Here is a 14,397-nt window from a genome sequence, read left to right as displayed (position 1 = left end):
ACTTCTCGTTCCTTGGCACAGGATGCTTGCTTTACGTTTGCTAACTCGAGTGAAGACTTCATAAGCCTTAGCTCGACAATACCCCCTTCTCTTAACAAAATCAACTACAACTCAAACTAAACAAAAACACCGAGTTCTGCGGTTCTTGTTGACTCGTAGGTGAGGTGGTTTGCCAACTGAGGTGCAGGAAGGGGAAGCTGGAGGAACTCAGAAGCTCTTAAAACATTTTCAAAGTGAAATATTGGTTGGACCATTTGTTCTTACTTACTAATATGGTGTTTAAGCTACAGCCGTGTTAATTACATGTTTGAGAATACCTGTTAAGTTTTGTAGGCAAATGACTGTTGCCGATTAAACTCAATTTATTGACAAGTCTTTGACCAAGTAATATTGTGGGAAGATGGGGATTGTTGAAAATCTCTGTCACTGTGAGGACAAAATGTCCCAACATCATGAAAGGTCTTTGGTGAGGGGTAGCTCTACAAGGTTCTTCTTCTTAAGTGGCCATAGTAAGGTTACACACACATACCCTTAGCTTTTTTTTTTTTTTTAAGATTTTATTTATTTATTCATGATAGAGAGAGGCAGAGACACAGGCAGAGGGAGAAGCAGGCTCCATGCCGGGAGCCTGACACGGGACTCGATTCTGGGACTCCAGGATCGCGCCCTGGGCCAAAGGCAGGCACCAAACTGCTGAGCCACCCAGGGATCCCCTACCCTTAGCTTTTTATGAGAATAATATAATGGACAGTTTTACTAAAAGAAGTCTCCCAGTTTCAAAAATCCAATTAAACCCTCAGTAATTCTTCCTATTGACGCTGGAGTGTCCAATACAACTGCTAACGCCCTTTGACAGTGATACGGTTCTTCAACAGGTAACAAAGAGGTCTACACCTTTTAACGAGTTGCTGCTGCACTTTAAGGTCTTTCAAATTCTTCAAATGCAGCCTCGAAGTAGGAAGAACTCAAAGCGAAGTCCCACTAAGAAAAACAAAGCTCCCCAGCCGGAAAGATGTGAAAATTCGTGGGCTTTTTAGCAAAAGGCTAAACGGCTTAGCTCTTTGGCTATATGTATGTATTTCTGAAAGATTTTTATTTATTCATGAGAGACACAGAGAGAGAGGCAGAGACACAGGCAGACGGAGAAGCAGGCTCCATGCAGGGAGCCGATGCGGGACTCTATCCTGGGTCTCTAGGATCAGGCCCCGGGCTGAAGGCAGGTGCTCAATGGCTGAGCCACCCGGGGATCCCTCTTTGGCTTTCTTTTCTTTTCTTTTCTTTTCTTTTCTTTTCTTTTCTTTCTTTCTTTCTTTCTTTTCTTTCTTTCTCTTTCTTTCTTTCTTCTTTCTTTTTCTTTCTTTCTTCCTTTCTTCTTTTTCTTCCTTTCTTCTTTCTTTTCTTTCTTTCCTTCTTTCTTTCTTCTTTCTCTATTCTTTCTTCTTTCTTTCCTTCTCTTTCTTTCTTTCTTTTTTTCCTTTCTTTTGTTTCTTCCGAAACTGGGAGACTTCTTTTAGTAAAACTATCCGTGATATTATTCTCATTTTTTTCCTCTTTGGCTTTATCTATCTATCTATCTACCTACCTATTAATTAATTAATTCATTCATTCCTTCCTCTTTGGCTATATTTAACGTCAAATAAGAAACATTCACAATGCATCGCCCTATCGCATGTCCCGTGTAAGCCTCGGGCTCTGGGGCTTCTCCCGGCAGGGCTTCTTCCAAGGGCTGTGATGCGTCCTCTGCCTTTACATTTCCGATTTACAGAGCAGGTGATCCTCTCCGTGCTGCGGAGCAGGCGGCCCTAGGGGAGCCAGGAGCGGGTAGGGGGAGCGGGGAGCAAAGTCTCCAGGGCTGAGGCTTCTCCTGAGATGGCAGGGCCTCCGCGGCTTCACCTCGCACGCGAGCTCTGTTTGCACCACGAACAGCCGCGTCCACACGTAGCTATGGGCAGGCGCCTCGCGGGCAGCGCTTATGCAAAAAACAGACATTGTGAAAAAAAAAAAAAAAAGAGTCCAATAAAAACTCTTAATATTGGGTCTTGGAGCGAGAGTCGGGAGACCCGGCCCCCAGGGGTGGCTCCGGAGTCGGGCGAACAGGTGGCACCGTCGGGGCACCGCGACCGGGTCAGCCGAGGGGCCGCCCCGGGCACGTCGCCTGCGTCCCCGTCCCCCCCCCCCCCCGCGCCGCGCGTTACGTCACGCCGCCCCGCCGCCTCCCAGCGTGCCCCGCACGCCGCCCAGGGCCCGCCGCAGCCTCACAATCGGGGCCGGGCGCCGGCATGACGTCACCCCCCCGCGGCCCGCCTCCTGCGCCCGGAAAGAGGCGGCCGCCCATTGGCTGCGCCACTGGCGGCCTCCGGGCCAATGACGGGGCGGCGAGCGGCGGGGTCCGGCCTTGACGTTGTGCTGCTCGCCGCGGGGTTTATTTGGCTCCGGGGCCCCTCGCCGACGCCATTAGGAGCCGCAGCGCCCGAGGCCGCCCCCCGCCGCTCGCCCGCCCCGTCCCCCCGGAGCGCCCCGCGCCTCCGCGCCTCCGCGCCTCCGCGCCTGCTCTCCACCCTCCTGCCCCCGGGAGCCGGGAGCCGCGCGCGGGCCCGCGGAGACCATGTCCTGACTGAGGGGAGAGGGCGGAGGCGGCGCGGAGGGAGGCGGAGAGGGGCCGGGCTCGGGGAGTCGCCGCGGGCTGCTCGGGGAGTCGCCGCCGCCGCCGCCGCCGCCGCCGGGCGCTGAGCACCGGACGGGGAGCCGGAGCCGGAGCCGGAGCCGCGGCCGCCAGGTAACCGGGCCCCGGGAGGCGCCCCGCTGCAGGCCCCTCGCGGCCCCCTTGCTCCCCGGGGCGGCGTCGCGGGCGGGGGGAGGGAGGCCGCTCGGCCGCCGCCGCGCTCCCGTCGTGGGCTTTCCGGGTGCGGGGAGGGCCCGGGCAGGGGCAGGGGCAGGGGCTGGGGCAGGGGGAGGGGGAGGGGGGCCGCCGCCGCGCTTGTTTACCGGCCATCGATCCGCCGCGGCTACCTCTCTTCCGCCAGATTCCCCCGCCCCGCCCTCCCCGCCGCCCCCCGCCGCCCCCCGCCGCCCCCCGACTTGGTTCCCTGCCACCCACGGGCAGGGCAGCGGGCAGCGGGGAGCGGGGAGCGGGGCTTCCCCCCTTCGCTCCTGCTCTGCAATAGGCCCCAGTACTTGTTCCATCCCCGCGAGTTGCTGCTGCCTCCAAACTTGCATTGCGGCCCTTCGGCCGCTTCCCGGCCGCCCCCCCCGAGGTGCCGAGTCTCCGAAAACAGAGGTGCGGGGCGACGGGGCCGGGCCGCGGGGGAGGAGCTGCAGCCCGGCCGAGGGACGTCGGCCCGCGGGGCCCGCGGTAACCGGGGCCCAGGGCGCGGATCTGGGCCGCCGCCGCCGCTGCCGCCGCCGCCGCTTGCCGAGGCTCGTTTGAACAGACAAAAGGACTGTAAGGAACCGTAGCGTCACGCACCGGGGACCGGCAGCCTGGGTGTTCAGCCTGGGAACTTTGAAGCGGCCCATTATCTCAGGCACAAAACTGGTGTTTTGAGACTCTCTGGCTGCAGATTTTTTGAGTTTCTGCGGATCGAGGCTCTTCCTCCCCCCCCCGCCCCCCAACTCCCCCAGACCAGGCAGGTGAAGCGCCGTCCTCTGGGCCCGGTGTGTTGGTGCGATCCGTGGTGCTGTCAGGAAACCGAACCTACAGGAACAGTGCTTTGGGGATACGCTTGAGAAACCCTAAAGTCTCGGAGAGCTTCCGTAAGGAGCGGCGCTGCTCTCTCCGTGGTCTCCTTTATTTATTTATTTATTTATTTATTTATTTTAAGTTGGACTTTATTATCACTTGTGCTGTCTCAAGGGTACTCCCCCCCCCCCCCCCCCCGTCTTGATCAAACGTGGATGACTCAGTGTACAAACCCTACGCCAGGGGAAACCATGAAGAATTTTGATCTTGGTTTGTGCCAAGGGCCTTGGAAAAGTCACAGAAACTACGTCCGTGCAAAACAAAGCTGAATCCATTCTGGTGGTTATTATTAATTGAATGAGGGCATGCTAAAGAAATTTAGAACCCTGCTGTCTCTTGATTTTTTTTTTTTTTTTTTTTTTTTTAAGATGATGCATTCACTTATGCGGAGATTTCATAGCATTGGTCTTACTGGGCTATCAGGGAAACAGAGGATTTTGATCTCTGGGGAGGATAGTTGAATGTCACGAGGGATTTTTATTTCTGTTGATGTTTCAGCACCTTTTATTAATGCTTGAGAGCATTAAGACGCTCTTTTGTTTACTTTTGAAACGTGCTTGGGTTAGTGTGATGAACTCGGTAGTGTGTTTTCAACTTATGGCCTCAACCTGCCTTTACACTGATAAGGGTTATGGCTTATCACATTTTTAAGGGCTGAGGGCTAACACAGTTCTGGAACCCACCATCCAGTTGTACAATATTTGAGGCAAATGGCCTCCTATGTGTCACTGATATAGTGAGGGTTGTTCGATGTGCTTTCCACTTATATTGCTTTTATAATAAGCGGGAACTTTAAATAAATGGGAGTTGGAAAAGTACAGCACTTAAGTTTTTATTTAACTTGGTTTAAATTTTATTGTTTGAGCATCGCTGCTGCCTCTCTCCTCTTCTAGTAATAAACTTATGCCCGGGCTTTGAACATATTTTCTCTGTGACGTCCTGTTTCATTTGGAATATTTATGCTTGCTGGTACTCTGGGTAAATAATATCTTGAACATTTTAACACTCTGCTCTCGTCACATCACAACTTAAAAACTTCCAGAGCACTTACATGCAAAGTAAGGTTTAAGCTTCTTGGTGTGGTGGTCAGGTTTCTTTGTAACCTGGCCCTGATCCACTTCAGTCTTAACTCTTATTTCTCCCCTTTTGTGGATTCTTCCCTCCAGCCAAACTAACTTGTTTGTTGCTGCTGTGAAGTCCCTCCTTTGGCCTTTCTTTCTGTTTGAAACCCTCTTCCGCTGCATTCATGGATACTCTCTTTGCGGCCAGGTTGAGTCCTGTCTCTTGAAAAGCCTTTCTGGCTATTTCAACCTCAAGGGATCTATTCACTCCTTTTTGTGTGTGTGCCTGTGGAACTCTCTTTTTTTCTTAGCATATGCTATCCTGGATTTCAATATATCTTTTTATGTTTATTCTGGTTCCAAATTAGATTTTAAGACCTCTGAGAAATAGGTATGAATTCTTTTTCTGTGAAGACCGTATATTCAGCACTGAAACATGAATGGATGCATACTCTTGACAAAGTATTTTTGGTCATAGAAGTGTTCTGGGATATGCTCTTTGTAGTCTTTTAAGTAGTGGGGTTTCTGGAATTTTGAGGACATATGAGATAAAATATTTGAAGTTATGTCTGTCCCTTAAATTTTTTTTTTTCTTGGTCGGTATGTTTATTTCTATTATTAGTGTGGTTTTCTTCCTGTAGAGTGTGCTCAACAATTTGATAATGATCATGTATTCAAATAAACAGAAGTACTGTAGTTGTGTGGTTTACTTCAGATTTGAGTCTCGTGCAGTTCGGTTGGAGTTTGGCACCAGTGACACTAACGGAGGTCATTCCATATTTGTATACAGGTAACATTTAGCATCATGAGAAGGAGAAAATAATCTGTAGTCTCAGTTTGCATCCTTAACCTCAGATGTTGGCAGCATGTGTCATTGATCATGAGGCAGATGAGACACAGGAGAATGTGTGATTCACTGCTACCTGTCAACGCTGTTGGAAGAAAACACAAGCCAGTCCATAGTATTTTTGTATACCAAAGATAATATGTGTAATTATATAGTACATAGGTGGGTGCTGATGTAGCAGGAAAATAGGTGTATATGTTTCTGTTGTGTGTGTGAGTAGGAGGCTTGGTATTTTATGGATACATAGTCTCTTAGCAGTAAACAATCTTGATTTATCCATTGCACATATGTGGAAACTTGACCTCTTTTCAGTTCATCAGAATATTTTTCCTTGTAATTGACTTTTTTTAGAAAGTAGTGTACATAAAAACTCTTTTAAGCAGCAGAAACCTTTTTAGCATAATCAAAAACAAAATTAGTTTATTAATGAACTTTCTAAATATTATTAGGCATTTTTACTTAGGCTGTTGGCATCCATAAAAGGCACTTCCATGGAGTTGATACCGGGATTATTACTATTTAAGAAATCTGGATTAGTAAGCATTCTTTGCTTTCTGGAAGGGTGTTATTTTGGTTAAGATGACATTTTTGACAAGAATCATCAATTTGAGTTTTTAAATGGATGTTAGTCAGGTAAATTGAATATAAAGTTGATAATTTTTCAGCTGCCTAGTGAATTTAACTTTTCAGTAGTGAAAAAACGAATTTCCTTATTTTTATAGTTCCTATATTTAGAGCAGGCTGTCCCACTCTCTCCCTAACCAACACAGTGTAATTTTGGTTTTTCACCATTTGGTAAGTCAGAATTTTATGTGGCTTGAATTCACATAAATAAGAAAATATTTGAATGCATAAAGCTTGTTGTATATCTTTTCATTTTTTTCTTAATTTTAAAGTAACGGCTTCATTGAAGTTTATTTCATATACTATGAAGTTCACCCCCCCCCCCCTTTTAAAAAGATTTTATTATTTGAAAGAGGTTGCAGGAGCATGGGGGTGGGCAGAGGGAGAAGAAGAAGCAGGTTCTCAGCTGAGCCAGGGAGTCCCACGTGGGGGGCAGATGCTTAACTGACAGCCACCCAGGTGCTCCAAAATTCACCCTTTTGAAGAAGTATATAATTCATTGGTTCTTAGTGTATTCACATAGCCATCACCACTATGTAGAACATGTCATCACCCCAAAAACTGTACCACTTAGCGAGTCATTCCCTCTTTGGCCCCAGTTCCTGGGAACCACTAATCTGTCTCTATGGTTTTGCTTATTCTGTACCTTTTTTTTAAAAAATATTTTATTTGGGATCCCTGGGTGGCGCAGCGGTTTGGCGCCTGCCTTTGACCCAGGGCGCGATCCTGGAGACCCGGGATCGAATCCCACGTCGGGCTCCCGGTGCATGGAGCCTGTTTCTCCCTCTGCCTGTGTCTCTGCCTCTCTCTCTCTCTCTGTGACTATCATAAATAAATAAAAATAAAAAAAAAAAATTAAAAAAAAATATTTTATTTATTTATTTTTAAAAGATTTTATTTATTTCTTCATGAGACACACACAGAGAGGCAGAGACACAGGCAGAGGGAGAAGCAGGCTCCATACAGGGAGCCTGATGTGGGACTTGATCCCGGGACCCCAGGATCACACCTTGGGCTGAAGGCAGACGCTAAACCGCTGAGCCACCCAGGGATCCCCTAAAGATTTTATCCACGAGAGATACAGAGAGTGAGAGGCAGAGACATAGGCAGAGGGAGAAACAGGCTCCCTGCAGGGAGCCCAATGCGGGACCTGATCCCGGACCCTGGGATCACGCCCCGAGCAGAAGGCAGATGCTCAACTGCTGAGCCCCTATGTGTCCCTATTCTGTACATTTCTTATAAGTGAAATCCTATAATATGACACCTTTTGTGTCTGACTCCGTTCACTTAGCATAATGTTTTGAAGGCTTATTCATGTTGTAACATGTATCAGTGCTTTTTTTAAATGGCTGAATAATTAATAGTGTATGGATATAGCCCATTTTGTTTATGTTTATCCATTCATTGATTGGTGGACATTTAGGTTTCTACTTTTGGGTTGTTATGAAGTATGCTGCTATGAATACCTGTACAAGTATTCGGGTGGACAAAGGTTTTCATTTCTCTTGAGTATATACCTGGCAGTGGAAGTGCTGGGTTATACGGTAACTCTGTTATCACTTTGATTGGAATTCTGAAGGGAGGACATCATTTCTGTGATTTTTATTTATTTATTTATTTTATTTTTTATTTTTGTGATTTTTAACAAAAAGTTTTAAATCCCTAGCTTTTTTTAGTTGGGGTAATAAGTTATTACACATTTTTATTATAAAAATTCATTTTTTGGTATTTAGTGAAGCTAAAGTTTGTTTTCAAACAGGAGCTATATTAATTTGCAGAACTAATTTTGACTAATATTTTTTTGAAATTCTACCCTTTGAATACCAGTGGAATATTTCATTGCTTTTTATTGCCTAAATGATGAGTAAGTGACTATTGGAGAGCAGACATTGTTTATAGACACATAAAGGTGAATTTTTCACAGGCAATCATTGGAAACCATAATTCACAAAACTATGAAACGTTAGTATAAGGTTAGGTTTGTGTCAGGAAGGGCTTTAGAGAGATGGGGACATTTAAGCTGGTCCTCACAGAAGTAAGTAGGTTTCTGAAAGCGGGTAAGAATGGAGGGTGGAAATGGGCAAGCATCCTGTGCAGAAGCAAACCTGTGTGTGAAGGCATGGAGATGTGAAAATGACATGTCCTGTTTCGGTACCAGCAGCTTTAGGATAACTAAAGCATGTGGATGAGATTGGAAAGGCACTCCTATAGAGTCCCCCCTGCCTCACTTATCCCAGAGCTAGTATTGTGGCTGGGAATTAGAAAGGTAGAGTGGTCCTCTTTAGAATGGACCATCTTCACAGATAGGAAGGCAGAAGAATTTTGTCTTCTTACTCTGTCTCTCTGTGTGTGTATGCTGGAATATGTGTGTGTGTGTATGGGGGGGATATTTATTAAGTTGAGAATTTGAAGGCATTTTTTTTTATAGAAATTCATCTAGCAGGTTAATTATTGGGCACCTACTGTGTGCTCTGAAGTTTAGGATTTTCAAAAAGTAGATAATATAAAACACTGTTACGGAGGCTACTGAAATTAAAACATTTAGTGACAATCTGAAATTCACTCTTCCAGAAGCAATTCTACTGGATATTGTGGTATCTAGGTGGACAAGGCAAATTACTTGTATTTGAATTCCTATATGGAGAGGCAATCTAGGAGCAAACAAACAAACAAACAAAAAACCAGATAGTGGTAAGAGCCATGCAGATAAAGCAAGCAGGGTGATGTGGTGGATGTGACTGAGTGGTCAGGGAAAATCTTTCTGTGGAGGTGGTATTTAAACCTAGATCTATCTCAGTGATGACAGCTGGCCATATGAAAATCTGGGGATAGAGCATTCTAGGCAGAAGAGATTTCAAATACAAAGCTAATGTGAGAGCTTGCTGGTAAAAGGGAACAGAATGAACTCCATTTTCTATGTAGAGATTTTCAAGAAAGGCTGGCAAATTTTAATTTTATTCTGAATGGATTGGGAAGCCATTAGAGGGTTTTAAATCCTTGTGTTGTGATTTGGTTTACGTTTCTAAAGGATCCATCTGGCTTCTGTGTGAGGATGGTGGGTAGAGTAGAAAGCTGTAAGACTAGTGGGGAGGCTTTGTCCTAATCCGCAGGAGAGTTGATGGTGGCTGGACCTGGGGGTGTGGTAGGGGATTCTGGAGGAAAATAAAGATTTTGGGGCTTGTTTTGGAGTAATGTCAGTGCCTTGTGGTAGCTAGAGACAGTGACTATAACATCAGCCTGTCTTGTCACTTAATATTCATGTTTTATTCTAAGGAAATGCTTTTGTGATCCTGGAAGGCTGTGGTACACGAATGCGAAAAAAACAGGAGTCAGAATCTGGGGTTTACTTCGTAAAGCTTTGTGACACTAGGCAAATCATTTTACCTTTCCTGGAGCCCTGGATTCCGTGTCATTAAAATGAATGTATTTGTACCTCAGGGAGATTCAAGGTACCTTAGGGGGAGAGTACCTGAGGGTTCTTAGGATTAAGTGAAGTAATATAAGTGTTCCGTGACTTAAAGCTCCATACGTAATTTAAGGTGGTATCGTTTGAAGTCGGCAATTGTTGTTGGTAATATTAATTATTGGATATGGATCTTGAGGTTACTGGCTTTAGTACCTACTTAAAGACAGATGTGGCATTGTTATTGTAATTTCTTTTCAATGAAGACCCTTGAGTCTTAAGCATTTGGCCAATACCCTGTGAGTCAGTAATGGATGGCGAGGGACTTGAACTTGTGTCTATGAAGTGCAATACATCCTGTATATGAGAGAAACGAATGTAAATATCAAGAGATGGAACTCATCTTCCCATAGTAGATTAAAGTAGATTTCAAATTAGCACTTTGGTGAGAGGCCCTAGTAAAATCACTAAAGGATAATACTGTAGTATATTCTTGAAGTGGGTGTATGTTTGTGTTTGGAAGAGTGAGGAGATACTTAAAGATCTGTCATGGGGCACCTGGGTGGCTCAGTTGGTTAAACGTCTGTCTTTGGCTCAGGTCATGATCCTAGGGTCCTGGGATGGAGCCCCACATCGGGTTCCCTGCTCAGTGGGGAGCCTGCTTCTCTCTTTCCCCCTGCTCCTGATCTCTCGCTCTCTCTCTTAAATAAATGGGTCTTTCTTCTCCTCCTTCTCCTCCTCTTCCTTCTTCTTTTTGAAAGATTTTATCAGGAATGATCTTTGATGCCCTGTTTAGGATTTTAACTTCAGTAGGATGCTCTTGAAAATTTCAGAGCAGCAGAATAGCAACATCAGATTTTTTTTTTTCTTTCTTTTTTGACCACACTGGTAGAGATGTGGAGTACGAGGGTAGGAAGACCAGTTAGAAAAATAGTTGAGGAAAGAAATGATGAACTAGGGCTTAATGATAGGGACGGAAAGAAGGGCTAATTCTTGAGAAAGGTTTAGGGTATAGGAGGCATATTTATTCTCTAATAAAAAGGACTCTTCTATACCTAATCCATGATTTTTGTCAGGATAAAAATAATATATGTGAAAGTATTTTCTAAGTGGTAAGATTTACTGCATGATGTGTATATATATAAATAACAAATCTATATTTTCCCCAGAACTGTTTGAAAATGAGTTGCAGACTTGATATCCCATTATCCTTAAATATTTCAGTGTATATTTCCTAAAAAGCAAGGACTTTATGCTACATAACCACAATATAATGATCAAAATCAGGAAATTAACATTGTATGATTATTATTATGTAATTTTTAGTAAGATTCTACAAATCTTTTTTTTAAGATGGAGGTTTTGCTATTTATTTAGATCTTTTTAAGTAATATCTACATCCAGTATGGGGCTGGAACTTCCATCTCCAAGATTGAGTCACATGCTCTACGAACTGAGCCAGCCAGGTACCCCAAGATTCTACAAATCTTGCTCAACTTTTGTTACTCCATCAATGTTTTTTATGAAGGCAAAAGAAAATCTCAGATTATGTGTTGCAGTCTTTTGCCAGTTTTATATAAGGTCCTTAATTGGAACAGTAAAGCCTTTATATCTCATGATATTGATGCTTTTGAAGAACATAGGATTGCTTATTTTGTAGAAGATTTCTTAATATGCTATGTCTGATATTTGGAGTCAGATTATGCACTTTTTGACAAGAATTCCACAGAAGTGATGCTATGTTCTTCATATAGCATGTCGGGAAGCAAATGATGTCATTAACTGTATGGTTAACTTCTGATTAATTGGTTATGGTGATGTCTATCAGATTTTGAAATATACCAGTTATTATTGTGGGGACATACTGGAAACTATTTAAATATCTGGTTAGGGATTCCTGGGTGGCTCAGCAGTTGTGCATCTGCCTTCGGCTCGGGGCGGGGTCCTGGAATTGAGTCCCTCTGCATGGAGCCTGCTTCTCCCTATGCCTGTGCCTGTGCCTCTCTCTCTGTGCCTCTCATGAATAAATACATAAAATCTTAATAAATAAATAAATGAATGAATAAATATCTGGTTAATCTCAGATTTTCACCCACTAGTTTTAACATCCACTGATGATTTTTCTTTCCCACTGATGATTTTTTTAACATCATAACTAGCTATTGTTAACTAGTTTAACATCCTTTGGTGATTGCCAAATGGTGATTTTTTTCTAATCCAGTTACTCTTTTTGCATTTATTAGTTGGATTTTTACTGTAAGGAAGACCTTTCTCTTCTTATTTGCTTATTTGCGTGTTTGTCAATGTCTGTGAAGACTTACAGATTTTCTTTTATTATTATTATTATTTTTTAAAAATTTTTATTTATTTGATAGTCACACAGAGAGAGAGAGAGAGAGAGGCAGAGACATAGGCAGAGGGAGAAGCAGGCTCCATGCACCAGGAGCCTGACGTGGGATTCGATCCCGGGTCTCCAGGATCGCGCCCTGGGTCAAAGGGCAGGTGCCAAACCCCTGCGCCACCCAGGGATCCCGTTACAGATTTTTATTTTAGTCAGTGTTTTAAAAGCTTTATTGTTGGGGCGCTGAGTGGCTCAGTCTGTTGAGCGCCTGACTCTTGGTTTCAGCTCAGGTACATGATCTGAAGGTCCTGGATCAAGCCCTGCATCTGGCTCTGCTCAGCATAGACTGTGTTTGAGGTTCTTTCCTCCATCCCCCTGTGCTCTCCCCGTCCCCTTGTTCTCTTTCTCTCCTCTAAAATAAATAAGTAAAATATATTTTTTTAAATAAAATCTTTATTGTCATTGTTTATGTTGATGCTCAGGTTAATCCAAATTTGGCCAGTGGGAGCTCTTCATACTAATATTTGTGTCCTTTTTTTTTTTTAATGTAACATTTTAGGTGCGGCTATATTTCAGATTTGGTTTTATTTTTTAGAGCAGCTTTAGGTTCAAACCAAAATTCCTGTGGCCTTTTGAAAACTCATCATTCTTTGAGAGCTGATTGTTTTTTTAAAAGAAGAAAATGTTTCCTGTGTATTAGTGACTAGAAAAGTTAAGCAAATTTTTAAAAATAAACTTTATTTTTAGAGTGATTTAAGTTTATAGTAAAATTGATCAGAAAGTATAGAGAATTCTATATCCCTTTGTCCCAACACATGCATAGCTTTCCCCAAAATCAACCATAACAGAGTGGTACATATGTTATAATTGATCAATCTACCCTGAGAAATCATTATCAGCCACACTCCATAATAGGTGATAACACTATCATTCTGTATGTGTCAAAATCTATAGCATGTACAAGTATCCACCATTATAGTGTTGTACAGCGTTATTTTCACAACCCTAAAAATCTTCTCTGCCCTGCCTGTACATCCTTCCCTCCCCAGAACCCCTGGCAACCACTGGTCTTTTTACTGTCTCCTTAGTTTTGCTTTTTCTGGAATATCGTGTAGTTGGAGTCACTAAGTATATAGCCATTTTCCGTATTGGCCTCCTTCACTTAGCAATAGGCATTTAAGTTTCCTCTGTCTTTTTATGGCTTGATCCCTCACTTTTTAGTGCTGAATAGTATTTCATTATACCACAGTTTATCCATTCACCTCAGATCATGTGTCACACCTACTGAAGGACATCCTGGTTGCTTGCAAGTTTTGGAATTACGAATAAAGCTGTTATAAACATCTGTATGTAGACTTTTGTGTGGATGTAAGCTTTTCAACTACTTTGGATAAATGCACACACTTCCTGGATTGTATGGTAAGAGCATGTGTAGTTTTGTTTTTGTTTTAATATTTTATTTATTCATGAGAGACACAGAGAGGCAAGACACAGGCAGAGGGAGAAGCAGGCTCCATGCAGGGAGCCTGACGCGGGACTCGATCCCGAGACTCCAAGATCATGCCCTAGGCGGAAGGCGGCGCTAAACCGCTGAGCCACCTGGGCTGCCCGCATGTGTAGTTCTGTAAGAAACTGTCAAAAACTCTTCCTGAGTGGCTATACCATTTTGCATTTGCATCAATAATGAATGAGAAGTATTATTGCTCTATGTCCTCCCTAGCGTTTGGTGTTGTCAGTGTTCTGGATTTTTGCCATTCTAATAGGTGTGTAGTGGTATCTCATTGTTTTAATTTGCGATTTCCTGTTGACACAAGATGTTGAGCATTTTTTCATGTGCTTATTGGCCATCTGTGGATCTTCCTTGGTGTGAGGTATGTCTATTTAGGTCTTTTGCCCATGTTTTAATTGGATTGTTATTGTTAAGTTTCAGGAGTTCTTTGTAAATTTTGGATAACAGTCCTGTAGCAGATATGTCTTGCAAGTATTTTCTGGCTTGTCATTCCCTTGACAGTGTGTTTTGCGAGTGGAAGTTTTTAATTTCAATAAGAAATACTAAGGTATTTCTTTTATGGTATTTTATCCAAAGTCATTCCCATAGTTAAGGTCATCTAGATTTCCTTTTATTTTGTCTTCTAGGAATTTTATAGTTCTTCATTTTACATTTTAGGTCTGTGATCCATTTTGTGTGAGTTTTTGTGAAGAATGTGAGGTTTGTGTTTAGAGTAAATTCTTTGCATGTGGATGTCTAGTTGTTCTAGTGCCATTTTTTGGAAAGATATCTTTTCTTCATTGTGTTGCTTTTGCTCCTTTGTCAAAGATCAATTACCTATATATTTGTAGTTCTGTTTTTGGGCTCAGTTCTATCCCATTGACTTATTTGTC

At 43.4% G+C, this 14,397-nt stretch overlaps 1 protein-coding gene across 3 annotated transcripts in view; it reads left to right on the top strand.

Annotated features, from left to right (window-relative positions):
- The first annotated feature begins 2,382 nt into the window (after positions 1-2,382).
- Positions 2,383-14,397, top strand: part of ZRANB1 (zinc finger RANBP2-type containing 1) — a 58,624-nt gene continuing 46,609 nt past the window's right edge. Inside the window, exon 1 of one of the 3 annotated variants that reach the window (XM_041743236.1) lies at positions 2,383-2,776. The gene's annotated coding sequence lies outside the window, so the exon portion shown is untranslated. The remainder of the gene's footprint in view (positions 2,777-14,397) is intronic. The other 2 variants (XM_041743237.1, XM_041743239.1) reach the window with 2 other exon arrangements.

This window comes from Vulpes lagopus, chromosome 2 (genome assembly GCF_018345385.1).
Source record: "Vulpes lagopus strain Blue_001 chromosome 2, ASM1834538v1, whole genome shotgun sequence".
In the NCBI taxonomy this organism is placed as follows: Eukaryota; Metazoa; Chordata; class Mammalia; order Carnivora; family Canidae; genus Vulpes; species Vulpes lagopus.
This window is presented reverse-complemented; position numbering and strand designations above follow the sequence as displayed.